Source organism: Phalacrocorax carbo, chromosome 6 (assembly GCF_963921805.1).
Source record: "Phalacrocorax carbo chromosome 6, bPhaCar2.1, whole genome shotgun sequence".
Lineage (NCBI taxonomy): Eukaryota > Metazoa > Chordata > Aves > Suliformes > Phalacrocoracidae > Phalacrocorax > Phalacrocorax carbo.
This window is the reverse complement of record NC_087518.1, coordinates 21,659,740-21,670,244: the sequence shown is the minus strand read 5'-3', so window position 1 is coordinate 21,670,244 and position 10,505 is coordinate 21,659,740.

Here is a 10,505-nt window from a genome sequence, read left to right as displayed (position 1 = left end):
TGCCTCAAGTTCGAATAATCTAATAGTGAACTATACTCGTCAGACACTTCTCAGGTTTCAGCTTCCTGTATTTTTCACAGCTAGAGCTTAATTTCCACACTAACAAAACGGAGGAGGAATTTCAAGGAAATTTCAAAAAAGGGGGGATAATGGATGCCAATTCAACAACTTAGAGTTTGGCTGTATTATGTTAGAATGAAATAACTGTTCATATTTCAGCATCCTTTATGAAACTTCTAAAAATACATGTATTATTAGAGCATATAACTGTGATGTTTTCATATCATATATACATAACATCTTCTATCCCAAGGAATCCTTATGCACTTCCAGAGTTCACCTTTGAAGCATTGTTGGTGCCAAATGGCAACACTAAGAATGGAAGCAAAGGATATTTGATCAGCCAGAAATGTAATAGTATGCAGATTAACACAGCAAAGTGCAGTCCTAAAACCTGCCATCATTCTTTACAAAGCAGGCAGAAATGTATGAGGAGTTGTTATACAACAGTACAGAACTTTGTGAAACATGAGGACCAGGAAGGATATTTGGAATACCCATATTTGACTCTCAGCCACGAAGTCCTACTCTTCTAATTAATTAATTAACTTTAATTAATTAACTCTTTTTAATTACCAGAATGTTCAGACCCAGCCTTAGTTGCCATTAAGAAAAAACTCTCATGGTATCATATGTCACCAAACCATGGCATAAGTCCAGCACCTGATACAGTAGAAAGCATATCCCTGTGAATCACCAGTGTAATCTCTTGCAGTAATTTCACACCCTCACATCACAGTCTCCCAGCCAAAAGCCAACCAGTTCTAAATCTCTGTTGTTTGTAAGGGCAAAAGTAATGACAGGCAAAGGCTGTGACAGTAACACATTCTGTGACATTGCCATGAAGTTTTATAGCAGTGAGCATGAGGAAGTTGCTTTTTGCGTTTAACGTTTGCATGTTGTATGCACTACAGGGGAAGACTAGAAGACAACAGAACTCTGCCCTCTGCTGTGTTTAAAAAAAAAAAGAGTTGATCACAGGATTATTAGATATATTGGGATATTCTGCAACCATCATTTCACAGTTCTAACTCAGGATCAAAGCAAGAATAGTCACCTGCAAAGCGCACATTATACTTGCAGTTACATGAAATGACCTTGATATGGCCTAGCTTCAGCTATGCAAAAAAGTAGAGGGATCTCAACATCCATCTGATGTTAGAAGCACAGTTATGTAGGCCAGACACAGGGCACGAACCAAGTTCCTATTTGCTGACCCTGTTGGCACTAGTGACCCTGGCTAGCAATAAGGCTAGAAGTTACTAATTGATTTTGCCATAAAATAAATCTGGTACTTCCCTGATAAAAAGAATTCTCAAGCTGTGAGTAATTTGCTAAACATGGCATAAAGATCTTGCACCCAAAAGCACTTAGTCAGAAATAACATAAAGGGACATTTTCCTGCAGCATTTAGAACTTGATGGAGGTGTCCACAATACCTTTATTCTAAAAAAAAAAACCAACCCAACCCCACTAAACAACAAGAAGGATACAAAACCCACCCGAACAAAAAAGAGTCAGAAGAATATGGTGAATGGAGACACTGTAATATTATGATTGTATATTTTCTGAAAGGACCACAAGTTAGCTTGCCAGATGCATAGTTTGACTTGGTTTGTCATAATCTGCTGAATACATGTATGTAAATGGGGGCAGAATAACTTTTTTTACCCCTGAACTCTAGCAGTCACAAAGTTCTTTTATGTGCATGGAGTAAATTGTGAGAAAAAGCTTTTTGCAACACTTTCAGACAATTCTTTTCAGTTGTGCAGCAAGTCTGCTTAAAAAAAATAAAATTCAAAAACCTATATAACACCCATTCCACAGATTACTGTGAGAAATCAGTATGCAAAATTAAAATCTTTAGTAAGAATGGCATCATATTAAGAACCACTTACATGTGGTATATGAGGGAAAATGCTGAAGTGGATGTAGAGTTCAATTTAAAACTCTGAAGACACTGTAGATGGGAGAAACAAAAGAACTACTGAATGTTAAATCACAACACAGTTATTTTACAGTTCAGAAAAAAGACAACTTTCAGCTATATTTTGAGGACAGCAGTCATAATCACAAATAATCTCCTCAAATATGGTTCTTTTCTTTTGATTTTTCAGCTATTTGTTTGACTTTGTTTTCCAATAAAAAATATTGATAGAGTGAAATAGGCAACAGTTTGCATAATCCTTAGTGTTAGTAACAAAGATTTTGAATGTGGAAGGTAGTTAAACCGTTGGACATGGGATGTGGGTCGTTTCAGAAGTAATAGTAAAATACAAAAAAGCAGTGAAAACAAAGCGGCATCTAAAGGTCAGTACTGGAAAACAAGCTGAGTATTGGCAAACTTATCTCGACATTCCTATAAATTTAAAAGTCAGTCCTTGCTTTCCTCAGCAGTTTCCCAAGGGGAAACAGAATAATTGATTTAAATACTAGTTGTCATCAATGGTTTCAGTAGAAATTTCCAGAAAAAATGCTACAGAAGATTCCTAAAAGAAAATATTTATCAGTAACACAGAATTCATGTTGCAAATAAAAGTGGATATAGCAGGACAAAAGTGGATTTAGCAAGGCAAACAGAATCTAGACATGGTCCCTGTGGTCACTGTATAAATACCAGATTTAGCTTGCTGCTGTTTGGGTAAGAATAATTAATTTGATTTGAGAATAACAACATTTTAAAATACCTTCTTTAGATTGAACTTTGTAAATTGTATTCATGCTATTTTGTTGGGAAGCCCACGTACCACTCATGCTTAAACTGTTTAAATAAAAAACAGCACAAGGGCAAGGCAAATCTGCCAACGTGCATTTTAAGCAAGTGATTGCTTTAAGTCACAGGTGCCAGGAAAAACAATCAGGAAGCCCTTGGATCCACTCAGGAGACCCATGTCACTGCAAAAGGAGGTTAACAATGCTGTTAGACTGCTCTGCAATTTATCAACATTGAAGTCTGCTTTTTTACTTTTTCAGCTTCTGGCCAAAACTTCTGCTAATGAATATCATACTTATTTCTCTAAAGCACTCTATAAATAGTCACTTTGGCTCTCTTAGCGATTACTACAAATGAGCTCTGAGGTGAGCTGAACATAAGCATTCCTGTCAGACATGGACAGACTCCGGCACCTCCAAGCCTACTTGCAAATTAATCCCACAGTTACCAGCACGACTGATGTGATGTACTGTCTCAGTAGTTTGTGTGGCTAATGGCATATGGAAGCGGCAGCAAGCAAGTTCATATTCTTAGCCATGTACGGCCCTAACATTTGTGTGTGATCTCACCCGCAGGTTTTAACCCTGAGTGGGTTCCTACCAGGATCTTACCTATACATTTAATATATCATTACGATTACATAGGCTTATATTCATTACACTGAAACATGGTGCTGAAGTTTGGAGCATTCTTCTTAGACTCCAGTGTGTGTGTACTCACATACATACAGGCATGCATATATATACACACACATATATAAAACAATTAAAAGAGAAGTAAATACATCCAGATAGCATTCCAGGTCTCCTAAGACCTCTTCAGTACCACCATTTGCATCTTTCCATTATCTGGAGAGGAATTTAAGGTGACTACACACCTAAATAAGGCACTTCAATAGCATTGATCTCTTATATTGTTTTATAATTAAATCCGTATATCTGTCTAATGATCTTGGACAGGTATTCTAGCGATGAGTGCAAACAGCAGGAAGGAAAAAATGTGAACATGGAATAGATTATGGATCAAAAAAGTACAAAGCTTTTTTCTTATTTTTTCATTCAGCTTTTTGTTTTCTTGTAGCATTTCAGTAACATATTGATCTGGAACTTTTAGGTAAACAATTACTCCCAGTTTGAAAATACTTGTAGTTTTTTCTCAGGCAATAAATAATTATTTTATTTGCATCAGCATAAATTTATAGTGTCAACTGATTGCCCCAGATAAGAGAGAAAAAAATTCTGAAAAGATTCTGTATTAATGGCAAAAAACACAGCCTCCTGGGCTGTGCTAGGCAGGGCATTGCCAGCAGGTTGAGGGAGGTGCTCAATCCCACCTGCTCAGCAGACGTGCGACACACCTAAAGTGCAGGGTGTAGTGCTGGTTGGCTCCCAGTACAAGAGAGGCATAGACTTACTGGAGCGAGTTCAGTAAAGGGCCAGGGAGAGTTTTAGGGGACTGGAGCATCTATCATACAAGGAGAGGCTGAGAGCGCTGGGACTGTTCAGCCTGGAGAATAGAAGGCTCAGAGGGATTCTATTCATGTGGCTAAATTCCCAATGGCAAGGAATAAAGATGGAGCCAGGCTCTTCTTAGTGGTGTCCAGTGATAGGACAAGAGGCAATGGGCACAAACTGAATGCCAGAAAATTCCAGCTGAACATAAAAAAAACCCCAAAACCTAAACCCTACCTGTTTCTTTACTGTGAGGGTGGTCAAACAGTGGCAGAGATTGCCCAGAAAGGCTGTGGCCTCTCCATCCTTGGAGAGTCAAAACCCAGCTGGAGACAGTCCTGGGTAACCTGCTGTAGTTGAATATTCTTTGTGCAGGGAAGCTGGAAGTGCCTTCCAGCCTCAACTCTTCTGTATCCCATACAGATGAATGAAATTGGCCTCTCCTCCACCACCCTGATTGAACAGATTTGTTGAAACTTCTATGAAAATTGTCATTTAAAGTTTTAAATTTGATCTTTATCAGCCACAACAATTTACTGACCAAGAGCATCCAAGCCACAGTATCTCTTGATCTAATTTTCAAAACAACTTGTAATTAATCATGGCTCAACGTAGGGATTAATTTTATTTAAAATGCTTTTCTGGAGCAACCTGAGTTTCTCCAGACTTACTGATCCTGGAAATAATACCTTATCTCTAGCATTTTTCTGGTGATAATTGGCTCAAAACTACCTTGGGGATAGTGTTTGTCACAGAATACTGATATGTTGCACAAAAATACCCCACCGTGACACTCAGCCCGTGAAGTTTTAAGATTTAATTACCTCTTAGAGATGGTTTAAACTTTTTCTTATATGTATGCGATATCCTAAAAAAAAACAAGTCACTGGGAGAAGTATTATTCTATTAAGTTGGAATTTGAATGTTTTAGGTTTCTCTGCAACACCTATGCAAATGGTATTTTGCTACTAGTCTGCTGTTGCTTCTGGGCCGATACATATTTTATCCTCACTTACAAACATTACCTAATGAGTCAAATATTACTTACATATTACATTACAATTTATATCTCACCAAAATAAAGAATTTTCTGACTGAATAAGCAGAAGAAGAGAAAGAAAAAAATCTAATGTACCGTATTTCCTGAGCATGGCAACTATAAAGGTTACTACACACATCTAGCTGTCCTAATTATATGGAGAAAGCTTGGATCTCAGCAGCAGGAATAAAATGGGGTATGTTGGAAAACAAAAACTAGAATAACTTTTTAAAAGATTGTGGCAAGTGGTCTGCCAGTCCTTCCATGATGGCTTGCTAACACAGTTCTGGGATGACTAATAAGACTAAAAAGCGCCTGAGTCTTTCAGAAATCCTCCTGTTTGCAATTTGATGACTTGTTTTCTCCAGGAACGAGCAGGTTGGGATGAGCATCAAGACTTTCTCCCCAATACCTCCAAACTGTTTCCTTACTGTCACTGTTGATGCAGAAAGGAACAAGGTATTTGAGCAGAATTGAGGTACCAAAGATGGACTGCTCTGTAACAGCAGGCGGCGGCATGCAAGGTGAGGTCTTGTAAATTAAGTTATCACTGATTCCTCTCTAAGTTTTCTAATGTCTCAGGCTAAACCACAACATTGGGTAAACTAATTTTCAATAGTTGTTTCTGCATTTAGTCTCCAACAATTGGCAAAATTGAAAATACACATTCAATTCAATGTTATGAGAGCTTCAGTAAGGAAAATGCAGGAATTTTTCTGCTAAGACAAGCGTTAAAGGTTTAGATGAGGCAGCGAATCAACCCATACAGTGCAAAGTACTATTTGCCCAGATCTTATGATCATCTTGAATCTGCATACAAGCACAGAGGACAGTCTTAAGTGTATGTTCAGTTATGTAAGACCAAAGAAAGAAAACCTAAAGTATGAAGATACAATATTTGAGAAAAGGTTGTTTATACAAGACAAGAGCAAACCCATAAAGGAAAAGCAACCGTCTTTCATAGCACAGCAAAAAGCTACCAGCAAATCTTCTTCCATTCCTTAAAACTTCTCACAGACTCTGTACGCACATTACTTACTTTTAATGAACTGCAATGGCATATATTAATCAGAAAGTCTATACTAAAGCAGTAATTATTGCCAAGTTCTACAGTTATAAGGGGGTGTTGGAGTAGATGTACTTAGTACAGATTAATATTCTTTTAATTGTATAACTTTCTGGGCTCTGAATAAAAATCAAGCTATACAGTGGCGTTGCTCTTTGAGTTGGCAGCTGTAGTGGTTTCTCAGTGGTAGGCATACATGACAAAGCTTCACCAATCTCTCATCTTTCTCCCCCCTCTCTTATTTTCATTTATCATATGGTTACATAAAACCAACCGGGAGATGAATTATTCATATTTTTAGCACACTGAAAACTGAATAAAAAGTTAAATACAACTTACATATGTGATTGCACAAAGCACTTATTTGACCTTGCTAAGCTTTAAAAGGCATTCTAAGATTAGCCTGGCATGTATTTCAAGTGTACAAAAACATACAAAATTGGTTCTTAAAATGCTAGTACAGACTGTTTCATGCCTAAATCCTCATTATGTTCAGTGTATTTATAGGAAATGACTCAACTTTTATGTGGGTAAAGAAAAGTAAACCCTCCTTTCTTGTAGAAAAGTGGTGCTCATATATTCAAATGCTACCTCGTCAAGCTACAACCTTCAATAAATCATGTTTTGCACAGGAATGAACAAAGACTATGCAAATGTTTCCACATACCCATTTTTGTCAAAGTGACTGTGAAACCTTGCAGCATTTTACACTTGAGCAAATGGGAGGGAGGGGACAGAAAGATGTGAAGGAGGGGAAAGAAAAAAACCAGCCCTTCAACTCCTTTCAGTTTCAGGATTAACATACAAGCTTGAGAGCCTCTGAAAGCCCATGATGACACGGTCACCCTCTACTTCTGCTTTTCCATTTGTTACATCTCATTTTAACGTTAGGCCTTGATCCTCTTATTAGCCACAGCGGAAAGGAAATTACATGAAAATGAATAAGAGATACTAAGGGCAAAAAAAATTCCTATACTTCCAGCAGTACATAAGCAACAAAAAAATAGAATATGTTTATTCTGTGCTTTATTTCCTGTTCTTGTGTAGCAATGGAAAACTCAGCAGTTCAAGCTCTTACATACCGTGCTGTACTAATTCAACATCCCTACAAGGAAGACAATGTTAAGACTTGCTTCAGTGTGCTGGTTTTGGCTGAGAAGCGGTTAATTCTCTTCACTGAGGTGGTTGGGGCCCTTTCCAAATTGCCGTGCTCTGCCATTTCAGCGGGAGGCTGGGAGGGGCAGGCCAATGGCCGGGACAGTGACCCTGAAGAAGAATGATTTCAAATGGGGCCCTGAGCAACGACAGGCATTTGAATGGATTAAACAGGAGATAGTTCACGCAGTAGCTCTTGGGCCAGTCCAGGCAGGACAAGATGTAAAAATTGTGCTCTATACCGCAGCCGGGGAGAATGGCCCTACCTGCAGCCTCTGGCAGAAAGCACATGGGGAGACCCGGGGTCGACCCCTAGGGGTTTGGAGTCGGGGATACAGAGGGTCCGAAGCCCGCTATACTCCAACTGAAAAAGAGATATTGGCAGCATATGAAGGGGTTCGAGCTGCTTCAGAAGTGGTTGGTACTGAGGCACAGGTCCTCCTGGCACCCCGACTGCCAGTGCTGGGCTGGATGTTCAAAGGAAACGTCCCCTCTACACACCATGCAACTGATGCTACATGGAGTAAATGGGTTGCACTGATCACCCAGCGGGCTCGAGTAGGAAACCCCAGTCGCCCAGGAATCTTGGAAGTGATTATGGACTGGCCAGAAGGCAAAGATTTTGGATTATCACCGGAGGAGGTGACATGTGCTGAAGAAGCCCCACTGTATAACAAACTGCCAGAAAATGAGAAGCGATACGCCCTGTTCACTGATGGGTCCTGTCGCTTTGTGGGAAAGCACCAGAGATGGAAGGCTGCTGTATGGAGTCCTACATGACAAGTAGCAGAAACTGCTGAAGGAGAAGGTGAATCGAGCCAGTTTGCAGAGGTAAAGGCCATCCAGCTGGCCTTAGACATTGCTCTATCTCTGTACTGACTCCTGAATGGTGGCAAATGCTCTGTGGGGCTGGTTACAGCCGTGGAAGCAGAGCAACTGGCAGCGCAGAGGCAAACCCATCTGGGCTGCCACCTTGTGGCAAGATATTGCTGCCGAGGTAGAGAAACTGGTTGTAAAGGTACGTCACATGGATGCTCACGTCCCCAAGAGTCAGGCCACTGAAGAACATCGGAACAACCAGCAGGTAGATCAGGCTGCCAAGATTGAAGTGGCTGAGCTGGATCTGGACTGGCAACATAAGGGTGAACTATTTCTAGCTCAGTGGGCCCATGACACCTCAGGCCATCAGGGGAGAGATGCAACATACAGGTGGGCTCGTGATCAAGGGGTGGACTTGACCATGGACGCTATTGCACGGGCTATCCATGAATGTGAAACGTGCACTGCAATCAAGCAAGCGAAGCGGGTAAACCCTCTGTGGTATGGGGGACAATGGCTGAAATATAAATATGGGGAGGCCTGGCAAATTGACTACACAAACCCACCAAGGCAAGCACCATGTGCTTACAATGGTAGAAACAACGACTGGCTGGCTGGAAACATATCCTGTCCCCCACACCACTGCCCGGAACACTATCCTGGGTCTCAAAAAACAAGTCCTGTGGTGACATGGCACCCCAGAGAGAACTGAGTCAGCCAATGGGACTCATTTCCAAAATAGCCTCATAGACAGCTGGGCCAAAGAGCATGGCATCGAGTGGGTGTATCACATCCCCTATCACGCACCAGCCTCTGGAAAAATTGAATGGTACAATGGACTGTTAAAGACAAGAGCAATGGGGGGTGGGACATTCAGGCACTGGGATACACATTTAGCAAAAGCCACGTGGTTAGTCAACACAAGGGGATCTGCCAATCGAGCTGGCCCTGCCCAGTCAGAAATCCTACGTACTGTGGAATGGGAATAGAGTCCCTGTAGTGCACGTAAAAAATATGCTGGGCAAAACAGTCTGGGTTCTTCCTCCCTCCGGCAAAGGCAAACCCATTCGTGGGATTGCTTTTTCTCGAGGACCTGGGTGCACTTGGTGGGTGATGCAGGAGGATGGATAAAGCCGATGTGTGCCTCAAAGGGATTTGATTTTGGGTGAAAGCAGCCAATGAACTGAATGGCATGATGCAAACTGCTATATAATATTGTGTGTCATCTCTGTGTTGTATCAATGATATCATAGTACAAGCCTCCCAATCCATGGAAGATAAACCGTGAAACAAGCAAAGTGCAGCAGTGATGGAACGATGACTGACTTGGTATGCAGCAACCCAATGCCACACACACACCATCTCTCCCACCCTGAACAACTGATACGACAGATGGAGCCCAGCATGGACTGGGTGAACTCAATGGACATTTTTATGGACATTTTACAGGGAAGGTCCATAGACTAAGGGAATGATGTCTGTGTATTATGTTAAAGGATGGGAAGGGGAGGGGTGGTGGTTGGTAAGGTTGTATTGGATCGTATGGGACCTGGGCATGGGTAAATGGTATGGAATAAGGGGTGGAGAATGTGCTGGCTTTGGCTGACAAGGGGTTAATTCTCCTCATTGTGGTGCCTGTGGTGGTCAGGGACCTTTCCAGCTTTCCGCGCTCTGCCACGTCGGCAAGATGGGAGGGTTGGGGCCATGGCCGGGGTGGCTGACCCTGACTGGCCAATGGGATGTTCATTCCATACCATGTGACACCATGACCAGTATATTAAAGGAGGCAGTTTGTGGCTCAGGGAGGCGCAGCATTGGGTCGGCAGGTGGTGAGCAGCTGTGTCACATGCAGTTTGTTTCGGTAGTTCATCCCCCTCCGCCCCCCAGGTTTCGCACCTCTCATTGTTTTTCTTTCCATTGCATTTTTGTTGTTGTTGTTGTTATTTTAATTATTAAACTGTTCTTATCTCAACCCATGAGCATTACCCTTCTGATTTTCTCCCCCATCCCACTGGTGGGGAAGTGAGTGAGCAACTGTGTGGGGCTGAGTTGCTGGCTAAACCACGACATTCAGTTTATCCATTTGTGAAATAGAGACAATAGTTTAAGGAGTTGGGAAAAAAATTTTTAGTTTGATATTTCTAAGAAGTTTCAAGGTCAGCAATTTAGATATTGTACTTGAGATGTAAAAAAAGTTATTTC